This window comes from Platalea leucorodia (genome assembly GCF_965183815.1).
Source record: "Platalea leucorodia genome assembly, chromosome: 7".
Lineage (NCBI taxonomy): Eukaryota > Metazoa > Chordata > Aves > Pelecaniformes > Threskiornithidae > Platalea > Platalea leucorodia.
This window is the reverse complement of record NC_138829.1, coordinates 16922452-16936101: the sequence shown is the minus strand read 5'-3', so window position 1 is coordinate 16936101 and position 13650 is coordinate 16922452. Positions and strand designations below refer to the sequence as shown.

Below are 13650 nucleotides of genomic sequence, written 5' to 3'. Positions count from 1 at the left end.
GGAAAAAAAAAAGGAAAGAAAAGAAAACCAGCGCAGCATGATGGCACTGTTTGAAAGGTAGGTAAGATTTAAATAGCAATAATCCCCAGAAACTATCTAGTTCAGGTCATCAACTAACAAGCTGGTTAATTCCTGTAAGCATTAATGCTTGAAATTATTATGCCTGACAGATGTTTGCTGAACAGGAATTAATCCAGAATACGCAGCATGAAAACTAGCAAGAAGCAAAAGTGCAGACAGGTACATGTCAGAGCTGAGATTTTTAGAAAGCATTAGCTCAACCTCTCACATAATAATTTGCCTTTCTACACACTTTATCTTCTACTTCTTTTTTACTCTTGGCTCCCTAGCAGGAGAATGCCTTCACAGATTGACACACTAATCTAGATTCTGCTCTCAGTTACAACTGAGCAACGTGAAGAAGTGGTTAGCTGGTATTTTCAGGCAATACCACGGCTGCACAATTTGGCTGAATGGAATACATTCTGTAGGTGTTAGCTGTCTCTCGTGATGGAGCATATGATGAAGTCTCCATTCCTGATTCCCCAAAACTATTGGAAAATATAAAGCGGCATTTTTCCTCAATTAATTATGATCCCTCTGAGTACGTCTGCTGTTAGACATTCAATGAAGGGAAACCCACTGGTTTGGTCTACCTGCCCACTGCTGTTTGCATCATCCTAACGGTGTACATCTAGTTAATATACTCCAGGACCAAACCACATCCCACTCACACTCAAGCTAGTGTAAATGCAAAGCAAGTCCATATGGCCAACAAATCTCTTTAGTTTTACAGTCGCCATGTATCATAATCTGTACTACACTAAGCAGCATTTCCAGGATTACAATAAAAGTAAGGAGAAAAGATGGAGAAATCAGTGAAAACAAGATGTGGGGAAAAACATTGGTTCAAATTCTACTTCCAAATTAGAAGTTACAGATACAAACGGGAATAGAACTATGAACCTCTCCACCCATTGCAGGGGCAGAATGAGGCAACAGAAGTGAACAGCACGGGGAAAAACTGAAGAGGAACAAAGATAGGATGAAAATCTAGGTGGAAGAACAACAATGGGACAAAAACTGTCAATCAAGCTAACCCTGTGAAGCTGCTAATACAGAGGATTAACTGAAGACCAGTAGCCTTAGCTGGGCTGTGATACCCATGTGCAGTGGTGACCCCAATGCAGCCAACTGAACACAGAATTTTGCCACCAATAGTGAAAAAAAAAAAACAAGGGACAGAAGAGGAGGGACATCTTAGGAGGTAGCAACGTTGTCAGTGCCTCTGGAGAGGGAACTGATATACCAGCTATTTTCCAACTGTCTTGTTAGCCTTTTGCTAACATGAACGATCCTTAGAAATGATAAGAACATCTCAAAACACATCAGCCTGAAGACTAAAATATGCGATGCCTGGGGGAACGCAAACTGGAGAGCGGTCCATTTATCTGGAAGTCAAATCAGGGTTGTTTTAGGATTGTGTTGCTGTTTGAATGACGGAGGTTAAAATGCCTATAAATGAACGCCTTCACACACTTTTCCCCTGTTTTCTCTCTCCTATGGTAAATCCCATAGTCACTGTAAATTTGCCATAGTCCTGTTAAAAAAAAAAAAAAAAAAAAAAAAGACTGAAACTACTAGTACTGAGGAAGCAGAGCATATATGGCTAACATCAGCTATACACAGTAGCTTCTAAAACACAGTAAGAAGCGGTCTCTTTGGATGACTAACTGATGTCAGTAAAGATTAACCTTACTCATTTTTACCCTAACAATACTATGGCATCATGAAACAGGATATATGTCTCATAACAAAGAACTCTAAAGTGAATGATAGTTTGCTTCGCTAACGGTCTGTAAAGGACTGCTTAGTGTTGCCAAAGTTAAGTGAACTTAGGGGAAAGGTAATTCCGGCAGGGGGAGATCATGACCACCGACTCAAGGACCACCCACTCAAAAAACCCACTGACCTGAAAGATTAAGGAAGTAAAGGTCTTGAGAATCATAGTGAGCATGTGTAGTAATTTACATGGCAGGCAAAGAATTTTAACCAATCATTTAACAAAGTGACAATTAATATATATTAGATGATTGTATAAATGTTAGTTTACATCAACGGTGTGCTGGTTTATACCATGCACCCGTATTTGCGCATTTACGCAATAAAGGAAAATACCTCGACTCTGCGTGTGAATTGGGCAATGCACACCGGGTAACGGACCCAAGTTTTTGGGACAACGTAACCTAGGAAGCAAAGGAGCCCAGCAGATACCCTGACGAGTACAGACAGCCACAACCTGGAGGCAGCAATGAAAGGATCAAATTAACAGTCAGAAATGCAGCATTCTCCATAAAACTTTCAGTAAGTTAGTATCAAAGCGTATTTTAAACATATAAATCCTAGATTACCACTTGAGCATAACTCCCTTTAGACCAAATTTGATTTTACATTTTTCCATATCTTGAAAGGAAACTGCAGTTTCAGCAAAATATTCCAAATTTTCCCACAACATCTGACCGGCCATTCCCTTCCTTCCCATACAAAGAACACTATTTTCAGTTTCAGTGAGGGATGAAACCGTGTTTCTCCCATTCTTCAGGCCAACTATCATTTCTGTTGTGGTAGTGGAAAGCATTTGAATGGCCCCTTCTTTAGCCTGACATCTCTATGTTCAAATACGGATTCAATAACATCTGTAAGAAAACCAGGTGGATGATCTTAGATTACCTGACAGTCTGTAGGCACTGCAAAGGAAACACCTATCTGCAAACCCAGTGCAGCTCATGGAGTTAAATGACTACATTGCCCCACTGATTAACTTACTGTAGTTAAATGATACTCTGGACAGACTGGCCTCATTGCCCCCTAATTGTCTGCATCTTTGAAGAGCCAGTGATGTACCAGACCACTAACTGCTCAGGAGATTAACTGTCACCCCAGTAGGGTTACAAGGGTTATAAATTATACAGTGTTGTGTGAGCTCTGACAAAGTGCTATGAAACCTCTCAGGTAAGAAACAGAGCAGCAGTATAAAAGATTTTCTTCCAAGAAGACCATTACAACTGTGTTATATACTCTTACTGCTCTGCAGAGGCTCAGGTCCTAGCTGTGAACCAGCACTCCACCATGCTGCAGGTAGCACGTGTAGAGCAGTGGTGGCGTCCCCAGTTCGCTGAGGTTACTGCTGAGGCAGAAGAGAAGCAGCAGAATATGGATAGAGAGAGAGGGGGAACACACAGGAGCAGCAACACAGAATTAGTCAGCGTGAAAAGCCACAGGCAGAGCAGCAGCTGTCTAATGGTTAACCATGGTCAAATTTCCATAGACATTGCAGCAAAAGAGTTTTAAGGAGGAATCTGAGGGATGGTTATGACGTGGATTCGGGAAAGGTTACACATGAGGACAAGACTGGGAGAAAAAGCATGAAAGTGCTCAGCTGAAAGTCTACCAAGAGTTAGTGGAGGTTGGTATCATAGGCTGGTCAGAAGTGGAAGCTGCTCTCTTGGTAACAAATGAAATGCAGCAGGGGGATGTATGAGAATCAAAATTTCCATCTTCTGGGAAAGATCGCATTTCTAACTATATTTTAATTCTGAATTAAAATAACAATGGTATGAGAGGTCTCTCCATGCAATTGCTACTCCCCAAAGAATCTGGTTTGGAAATGCTGTGAAAGGACTTTTCAGAAAAGGAACACCCACACCAAGCATTCACGTGTCCCTAAGTACTTGGCTTGGAGGTACTGGCAGGGGCGGCACAGACAGGCGTCAGGTTCTTGGTCCCTCTTTCTGGTACAATTTCACTCTGTGTAAATAATGAATCATTATGCAGAACCTAATCATTAGGCAGAGCCTCATGATTCAGGTGTCCCACCTGCAAGCTGAGCATTTGAAAGATCAGGCTAAGGCAGTCGTTATGCTCTGTCCCATTCAACAAGAAAAAAAAGTATTTTGACTTTACCAGTTAGCATGAAAAAAAAAACCAAAACAACCAACCAAACTCCAAAAAACCCCACCCCCACACAAAACCAAACCCTGAAAAATGTCAGATCTGATTTGAGCAAGACTAAAAGAACCAAGATGTAGGTTAGCTGCTGGTATATTTGCTTAGCTGAAAAAAAACATCCATCTGCAAATCCTCAAACTAAGGTGTAACCTGCTAGTAGCAATAACCTAAAAGAGCTTCTCAAATACCAGAGTGATAGACGACACAGGAAGGGCACACTATAGAAAACAATTACACGTGGAGCACTAAGACAGCCTGTTAACACCCAGGTAAATTCCTCAGCACTGACTAACTACAACTATCCAGCACTAGCAGGGCTTTAAAAAAAAAAAAACAAAAAAACCAAACCAAACAAAAAGCAGTGACATCTAAAGTATTGGGATTAAATGTGTTCATGTAATTACTTACAAAAGTGTTTCTTATAAACACCTTCAGCTCTTTAATCAGACAGCAAATGCTACTTTGCTCTGCAGACCAGAATGACAGTACCAGCCCTCCTCCATCACTACGTATTCTCACAATACAAAATAGCTGGACAAGCAAACAGCTGAGGTGAGAAGCAAAGTAATGGTGAAGGCAAGAATATCTTTAGGGTTGCTGGTAGATCCATCCTAAGCACCCCTGGGTAAATGAAATCAGGTGGTTAAGGTTTGCAAACATCATGACAAGGGATGCCTCTGAGTGAGTGTCTGAAAAAGGGGTATTTTGCAAATGGACATATGTTCCTACCCATCTTCTACAGCAGTGGAGAAGGTACGTGGTGATGCAGGCAAAACAGGGATGTGGGCAGCGAGGTCTAGGCTGATGGGCGGTGATGAAAGCTAGCCGTATTGTGGACAGCTGGAGCCGGCACAGCTATCACCGCCTCACACAACCTAGGGTGCAGGCAGCTGCCAGGCAATGCCAGGGACACGCTCCTGCTCCCTCACCTCCTTGCAGTAACTCTTCTCACTGCTTAACTCCTCTCTTTCTCCCTTCTTCTTTGTCTCCCTAATTATCATTTTATTGATTCCACACTTGTACATGAGCTTCTCTCAGAGCAGGGAACAATCATTTTACGGATGCCCATAACAGGGCCATTTTTCAGACAAGGACCTTTAGTTCTGGACCAAGAGCTCAGTGCCAATGGCACTGTCTTCCAACTGAAGTGCTTCAGAAGAGAAGCAGTCATACCTGGGGTTCGATTTGAGAAAATCTGGGTAAAGAAATTAATTCTACACTGAAAGTGCCTTAAAAAATGAAGTAGTAGCTAGGGAACAAGGACACGAGTAGGGGGGAAGAGTTCTACAATACAGGGATTTGAAGCTTGTATGTTAAAAAAAAATAAAAAAATAACAGAGATGCTTGAATTTTTTTCCCTTCTTTTAGGTTGAAGACATTTTCTATAGATTGCTCTCTCACACCAGCAGTATGGACACACTGACAGAACAACTAATGGAGTCGGCAGGTCTATAATCTGAGAATACAAGGGAAAAATCCCAGGCTCTGGTGAACCCAAGGGCAATACTGTCACAGAGCCAAGATTTCTACCCTGACTCCTATGGACTTAAGAGACAAGGTAACAAGAAATTTTTTCCTTGGGCGCTCTCTTTATCTGGCGATCTAAATTAACCCGAACACTCCTCTGGTGTTTACTGAGCCAGCATTGTTAGCTGCGCACTTCACACAAAGCCTGTGCTTAACCCGCTGCAGCTACAGACCATTTCTGCTGACTTACATAAGAAATATCACCTACATTTGTCAACCACTGTCATCTGCCATTCATATAACCACTACCACGTTTGCATGGAGACTGAAGAGCACTCACACAAAGAGCCTTTTGCATTAAGAAAAATCAGTCATCTAGGTTAAAGGAAATGCCCAGCCTGGGGAAGAACTGACAGCTCCAAATATTGGTTTCTCTTATTTATTCCCAGAATCTTTAAGGCGCAGACATATTTCCTCACATGACCCTGCCTTCCCATCTAACTGACTTGAAAACGCAGCGGGTACATCAGTGCCTCTACGTTTTCCACCTTCAGCTTCCCTGAACTTCTTCAGGCTGTACTGACAACAGGCTACAAAGCCTGGATAAAGACCAGCTGATACATCTCTTAGGCCACTCCTCAGTCAGAGGCAACACGTATTTTTCTGCTAGGATTGCCTCATTATAATGGCAGGAAAACAAAAGACAAGCATGCAATGCTTTAAATTACATATCACTTCTATGTAAGGTGGAGAGAAAACACAGCCAAAAGTAACCCTACATTTTTTGTTACAGCTTAATTTTTTTATTCCTGTTGTGTCAGTCCAGCTGAGTGAGTAGGTGAGTCAGTGTGTGAGATAATCTTGTAGGGTAAAAGCTCCAATCCTGTTGGGTTTTAAATAAACCCAAGAATCCAGATCCACTATGGGTGGTTTACTCTGTCTCACCCATGATACCCTCCAACCTAGTACCTACAACACAGTTGCCACATACATCGAGTGTACCCTATGAAATGAGATGTTAGTGTCCCCGTTTCACAGATGGAGACACCGATGCTCTCAGCAGCATCTATCTTTCAAATGTAGCCTGCGACAGACAGTGCCAGACTCAACAACACATGAAGCGCGCGACATCACCGGTCCCATTTTAAACCTCTGATTGTACATGCTCCTTCAACATCATTGAGCAAACCTGTGGCACAGAACACAGCTCTTCTGAATCAGTCCAATGCATGAAGAGAAGGATGACTATGTGCTCAACAATATGCACTCACTGTGTATGTTGCTTGGGAGTCATGGATTAAGGCCTTGAAGACTATGCTGTTTACTCAGCAGTGCTATGCAAACAGTTTCAGGAGAATTCATGAGAACTCTGGTTGTATACGCCAGCCTGGATCAAAACAATACTTACAGGTACAGTCATTCTTGAAAATCAAGTATTTTCAAGGAGCCTTGAAGAACATCTCTCACTCCATCAAAGATAACAACTTCCTGAATATTCTGTTATTTAGTCCCACGAGGCACGATACTGAAAGAGCTTACAAGGTGCTGTTACTCTCCAACAGTGGGAGAAACGTGCCTGGGAGAGGAAGCCTGCAAATTGGGCTACTGGTGAGACTTCTGTCGCTCTTCCTGGCTCTCCCAATGAATTCTTGCATCCTCTGGGCAAACACTACAGAATCACGTGCCTCACTTTGCTCAGCTATCCCACAGATACAGTAATACCCACCTGCCTCAAAGGAACCCAAAGGTTTTTGTTGGTCTTACTGCTCTTCTACTAAAGCCATTGGGGTTTTATTCTTATTATCATCATCAACTGCAAGGGCAGCAGCATGTAGCCCTATGCAAAGTGTTTCCAGGACTCCCTGGTGACAGGCACTTTATCTATTAAGTGTAACAGTAAGTCCCCCAGCACACGCTAACCCACATGGGCCTCTCATTCATCTTGTGCTCCCAAGTATTACTGTCACATTTCTGAAAAGGCTTTCTGCATAGCACAACTGTAACAACTGCTATTTCACCTCTTAATACCACTAAACAAACACTAATCAAGAACAAAACAAGCAAGCCACAGCTTGATATCTGAATTCCAAGCAAATTACAGTCTCATGGTTCTCCTTGTTTATAGCTACCTCCTTCAATTTCTTCCAGTACGTTACTTCCCGCATCTGTTCAGTGAGATCCCAAGGCTGAGATTGCCACTGAATCCTCAGCCTGTTACAGTCAAAGCAGAAATTCCCTTGAAATCCCTTGATATGAAGGACTTCATATCAAGCCCATGTCTTCTGTTTAAGTGTAACATAGAAAAGATGCTTGTACCAACAGAGACATGAGAAGTCAGTTCTGCCAAAGGGAAACGAATGAGTCCACATCATCTCAAAAATCAATGCATTTTTCCTTGGATTACAATTAAGATGTGTGCACAGACAGAGACATCAAAGATTGCTTATTAACCTGACACGTGGTATCAATAAGAATGCCCTTCCCTGTCAGATCTACTATCTTTATCTCAACATTGAGGTGGGGCCACTTCGGATAGCTGAAGTTAAATACCCCAGGGCCCACAACGCCGTGAGTCATTTTGTTGTAATACAGGCAGTACCACCTTGCAATTAAATTTATTAGCAATACACGGCCATACCGTGATAAACAACAGTTCACGCTACTTTGAGTCTATGAAGCAGTGACTCCAACAGCAATGTCTAACAGACAGCATGTTTACTGCTTGCCCTGGCTTCATCCAGTCGCAAGTCAGGATGTTGCAGAGTCATCAATTCTTGTGGAAGGCAAGGACAGATTTGAAGCTCCAGCTCTGGAGAAGAGTGTGTAAGGAGAGATCCTTATGTACAGATCTCCACTTTCATTTAAAAAGACTCTGTTTCTTTAAAACTCTGACTGTTATGCCCTAAACAGTCAAACACTAGAGAACAAACAAGAAAAGTAAATTTTCAAACAAAAGAACAAAATTGTATTTAAGTGATACTGACAATACTGCAGCTGGTCATGGAAGAATTGTTATAAAAAAATTCTACCTTACTAAATGCATATGCCAGTATCAGCTACAGGCAATGGAATTACGTTTCAGACCAAAAATTTAGCAAAATTCAAGGATGTGTAGTTTGGGGTCTATCACTAATCAGTATCAGGCTGACTTTTAAAGTTTAAACACCAAGTTTTAAATACTTTTCCATTCTTCTTGTGTCATTTCAGTGTACTTTTATTTAATCAATATTAAAGGCACAAATCTTACCATTCAGTTGTTTGCAGAGCAGATCTGCATGATCAAAAAAGACCCTGAATACTTGCATTTTTAAATTTCACAGAATTTCTGTCAAATGAAGCCTGAGAAAGCTGAGACTTTATCGACTGTCAGTAAGCATTACCTTAAGAGATATTTTTCTTGAAGAATAAAAGTATTCCACTGCCTACGCTCCAAAGACTGCAGGGAGGTTTTCAGTCAGGCTCAAAGAGGTATTTAGGAATCTGGTATTTATTCCTGTTGATTTCAGGTGCCTGAATACCTTTGTCTTCATATAATGTGCCACGTAAAAAATTCCCTTGCCAGTTATGCTCTCTGTTAACATTCCTGGAGCTCAAGAATTTTTCTTGTTACCATGTGGCTTTATCCTTTCACATACCTGAATTGCCAAGATTCACACTTAGCCCACAATCCTTACGTGGACATGTACAATGCAGTTGTAAAGGGACCTTTCCTAAGGACATCGTCGCACCTGTATAGACAGTAGCTACCCCAGAACAAGTCTGCCAGGACAGGTCATAGCTGTGCCACGAAACTCCATCTGCAGTTGACAAGGACTAACAGATTAAAAAAAACCCACAAATAAATCAAAACAAAAATCCAATATCTTGTCATTGCTATAAACGATCTGGGATTTGCCCTACCAGCCGCATCAAGGAATACATTATTCTGTGTCACAATGAGTGATCATCACTTTTGCTTTGTTTCAAGGGAATTATGCTTATATGATAACATTCAGTAACTCTTGAAACTGTTGGCCAATTTTGTCAAAATAAAATAGATCTAAAGACACTAGTTGAGATCATAGCCCTTCTGTACTTGATGTACTTGGGCAAATGTGTGCCTGGCAGAACAAAGACAGGAGCTGTGCCCTGGAGACGCAGCAAAGTAAAAACAAAGCGCTTTGTGACCAGCACAACTCAGGAAATCAGATCTCCTACAGAACTGTGTTCCTTGGTTGATTAAATGTTTACACTGAACTGTACTAAGATTTTCTATTTCCATGTTCAAAATGCAATGCATCAAATCAGAGTTATTTATCTTCGAAATTTTGAGGGAGATGCCAATCCAGGGTCTTTCACCCAGAAAATCCTTCTCCTTTTCTCTTTACAACTTCATTTACACTGAATATCTTATTGCCAAATGGAGGCAGTCACATATGAATGTATCACTCAGTCACTAAGCTAAAAACTGGAGAAAATTGGCAAGTGTCTGACTCTAGACTTGCTTTTCTCTGTTGGTCTGTTTCTGCAAAATTAGCAAGAACTTCATTACCTGGGAGCTGTTCTTCTTATGTCATACTTGCTTGAAACTGGGAAATGGAAATAAAATATTATTTAAAGGACAAATACCAAGATGCATGTGCATACACATATTAAAGGATGGCATAAACCTTGTTTCCAACAGAAGCTATGCTAAAAGATGAAGGCTAGTTATCTTTTTGAAGCTGCGATGCAGGTGCTAGGTTTGGAGCATCCCCTCAGGCAGTGGCATTGCTCTCCAAAGACACATGGATGCAGGTACGGCCACATCCTGAGGCTGAGCACCCACAAGTGTACACAGAGGTTTTCAGGATGATTTGGGAGCCACAGATAACTGGAGGGGCAAAGAAAAACGGCTTACACAAGAGGAAAAGCTAGACACTCTTTTCAATGTGTGGCCTTCGTGCACTGACCTCAGAGGACACAGACACCAGGAACAGACTTTGAAGCACGGTAAAAGTCTTGACCAGGATGGGAGGGAAAGGAGGAGCAGTGAAATATGTGGCTGAGGGAAAGAACTGGAACTATCAGAAGTAGGAATACAAGAAGAGAGGCAGGCACCATGCTACCGCACCCTGAATGGTAGCTAAATCTACCTTCGCTGGGAATTTGAGAGGACTCCGGATCTGATGATTCACGGAGAACGTGAAAACAGCACTGGGTGTAGGGGAAAGCTGGTTTTATAGAGAGCCCATCAGCTTTGTCAGACTCCACTTCCTGACAGCTAGTTTGTAGGGAACAATGTTCCCGTGACTCACCAAAAGATGTCTGCTTCTCGTTGAAATAAAAGTCGACATGGGACTGATTGCAGGGAGTTACATTTCCTTGAGATCCAACTGGCTCACACACTTGGCAACTGTGGAGGCTGTGCCAAACTGATGTGCATTTTAACAACCCACAAATTTGAGACACTTTTAGCAAAAGAAGGAAAACATTGAAGGCAACCAATCAGCTTTTAAAGTTTTGTTGCATTTTTTAAATTCTTTCCCTAGAAAACAACCACTGTGTACAAAGATTTTCAAATAGCATGCAGCATGCCAAGGTCTTAAAAGTGACATCCAAAAGTAGCAGCAAGTAGCTGGTAAAAGTAGCATAGCGATATTATTTTTCATTAATGATTTAAGATAGCCAGGCTTAGATTTGAGGCAAAGGAGAAGGCAGGCATCCTGCTCTGATGAACTTGCAAAAGAAAGCAGTCTTGCAACCATCATTTTCACAATTAATCATCATATAGATCTGTAATTCCTGCAGATTTCAGTCTGTTTACCTATTTGAGTAGAGCTGTTTCTAGGAATAAAGTTTTCCTGGACAAAGACCTAAATTTCTGCAGGTCAAACCAATAAGGATTTGGGAATAAAAGAGATGGCAGAAACATGCATATGAGAAACCAAAGCCTTACTACATCTTGGGGTGGGGGTGTTTACATACAGAAGTTGTACAGTATCTAAAAATGAGGGAACCTTTCTAACTCTTTAGGAAGAGAAAGGGAGACAAGGTCAGACCTGCTTAAGGGGAATCAGAGCTGAGCTTGGATATATTTAATAGATTTGAAGGGGAGAGAGGCTGGGGAAGGAGAAGAGGAGAAGGAGAACAGAAACTGCAGCAGAGTCCTGGCAGTGGGGACCGAGAGATGAAGAAATTTGACAGTAACGCTGAGCAACCGGCTTTGGCAAGAGCCTGACATCTGGGAAAGAAAAGTTGCAGAATGCAGTTGAACGCTTCCACCAGGCTGGTACTCGTTCACAGATGCGATTTTTTAAAAAGAAGTTAAATAAAAGGTTATACCCGCTTAGCTTACATTATTTAGGGAGGTACGTTGCAATTACTGCAGCTACGTTATTGTACATACCCGTGGTACCTACGGAGCTCTCGTACTACCCAGGGAGCTCCCTCAGCGAGGACGAGCCCTGCCTGCGCTCCTGCTCCGCGGCCCCGGCCGCACCCGTTGCGGCCGTTACACCGTGCGGCGGCACCGACCTGCGCGGCGGGGGCCGGCGGCGGGGCGGCCAGCCGCGGGGACGAGCCCAGGCGCGGCGGCTGCCAGGCGGGCGGCGGCGGCGGGGCCGAGCGGGGGCCGGTCGCCCGCTGCCTTGGCGGCGTTTCAGCCCGCCCGGCCGATCGCGGAGACGGAGGGACGCGGGCCGGGACCGGGGGGCAGCGCCGAGCAACAGGAGGCGGGTCCGGGCGCGGGCGGGCTGTCAGTGAGGGGAGGCGAGGCGAGGCGAGCCTCCCCTGCGCCGCGCCGCCCTCCTTCCCCGGCGGGACGGGACGGGACGGGACGGGACGAGACGGGACGGGACGCCGCAGTCCCAGGGCGCCGCCGCCTCACCGTTATTCCCCCCCCACAGCGCCCCGAGCACCGGCAACAGGCCCCGAGCAGCGCCCCCGGCCGCGCCGCAGGCCCCTTCCCGCGGGCCGGCGCCCCACTCACCGCCGCGGCACCCGCCGCCGCCGCCGTTTCTCCCGCGGGCAGCCCAAGGGGCCGCGGTGCCTCCTCCCCCGCCCCGCGTTGCGGCCGCTCACCCTCCCTCGGCGGGGCCGCCCGGCACCGGCACCGGCCCCGCCGCTCCGGGGGCTGCGCGGGGCGGCGCGGAGGGCCCGCCCCCGCCGCCGCGGCCCGGCCCGGCGGGCGGCGTTATGTAACCCGGGCCGCGGCCGCGCCGCCGTCCCGGCCTGAGGGGAGCCGCCGCCAGGGAGCCCCTCCGAGGGCAGCGGCGGCGGGGCCGCGGGCAGGCCCCCTCCCGGCCCGGGGGCCGGGGCCGGGCTGGCGCGGCCCGCTGCAGGCTGTCCTTGCGCGGCGGCAGGCGGGGGGCCGCAGCCACAGGCACCAGGTGAGCACCGGCACTCCGCTATTTCTAGCAGAGCAAACTGCACTAGAAGAGAAAAAGCTGAATTTCTCACAATATTACGTTTTGGGGGACTTGGAGCCGTGAGAGTCAACGAACACCAGGAGATGTGTGACGAACGGCGGGCGATCTTTACGCGTGCCGGTAGCCCCAGCGATCCGTGCCAACACATGGGCGAGTTTCTTAACGTTTCTTTTGAAAGCCCAGAAAGCAAGAAGGCAGCCTGCATTTCAGCAGTTATACGTGAATGAAACAACTCCAGGTCATCGCAGTTAGTGCAAACAGGAATTCATTTGGATGCATGGCATGCTGTAACAGTCATTTGGAAAAAAAAAAAAAAAAAACAAAAAACAACCAAGAACTTCAGAAACAAAACCTGTTTCCACTGTAGTCCGATTCAGGCGATTCTTTCTTCTGTAACCTATCCAAGCAAAAAGTCTACAGCATTTGCTCAGGTTATTCTGGAAAAATCAGTTAGAAACAAAAGGAGCAGCAGCAGTGGTGTGTTGCCAGCCACAGCGTCAGTTCTGTAGTCCAGCAAGAGAAGCCAGAGAGTCATCAACATCTTGTGCTCCATCTGCGGCATCAGAAAGTTATAATCACATGAAAGGCAGCATGTGGAGCCACAGGGAGGGAAGGAGGAAAGAATGAACGGCTTCTTCATATTTGAACAATAATATAATGTAAACGAACTGAATGAGCACGTGAAGAAGTTTGTCAGTATTTCGTACGGCACAAAACCATGCTCTTTGGCAGAGGTTATATTGCTGCCCTCTGCTGCTGGGAACTTGTGCAGTTCATCTGCCTGACA

At 44.8% G+C, this 13650-nt stretch overlaps 1 protein-coding gene across 8 annotated transcripts in view; it reads right to left on the bottom strand.

Annotated features, from left to right (window-relative positions):
• SYNE3 (spectrin repeat containing nuclear envelope family member 3) overlaps window positions 1-12531 on the bottom strand; it is a 77845-nt gene extending 65314 nt beyond the window's left edge. For 6 of the 8 annotated variants that reach the window (XR_014228794.1, XM_082317887.1, XM_082317889.1 and 3 more), the window contains exon 1: window positions 12425-12531. The gene's annotated coding sequence lies outside the window, so the exon portion shown is untranslated. Of the gene's footprint in view, window positions 1-11842; window positions 11990-12424 lie in introns of those variants that run through there. The other 2 variants (XM_082317888.1, XM_082317891.1) reach the window with 1 other exon arrangement.
• Between the last annotated feature and the right edge of the window lie 1119 nt (window positions 12532-13650).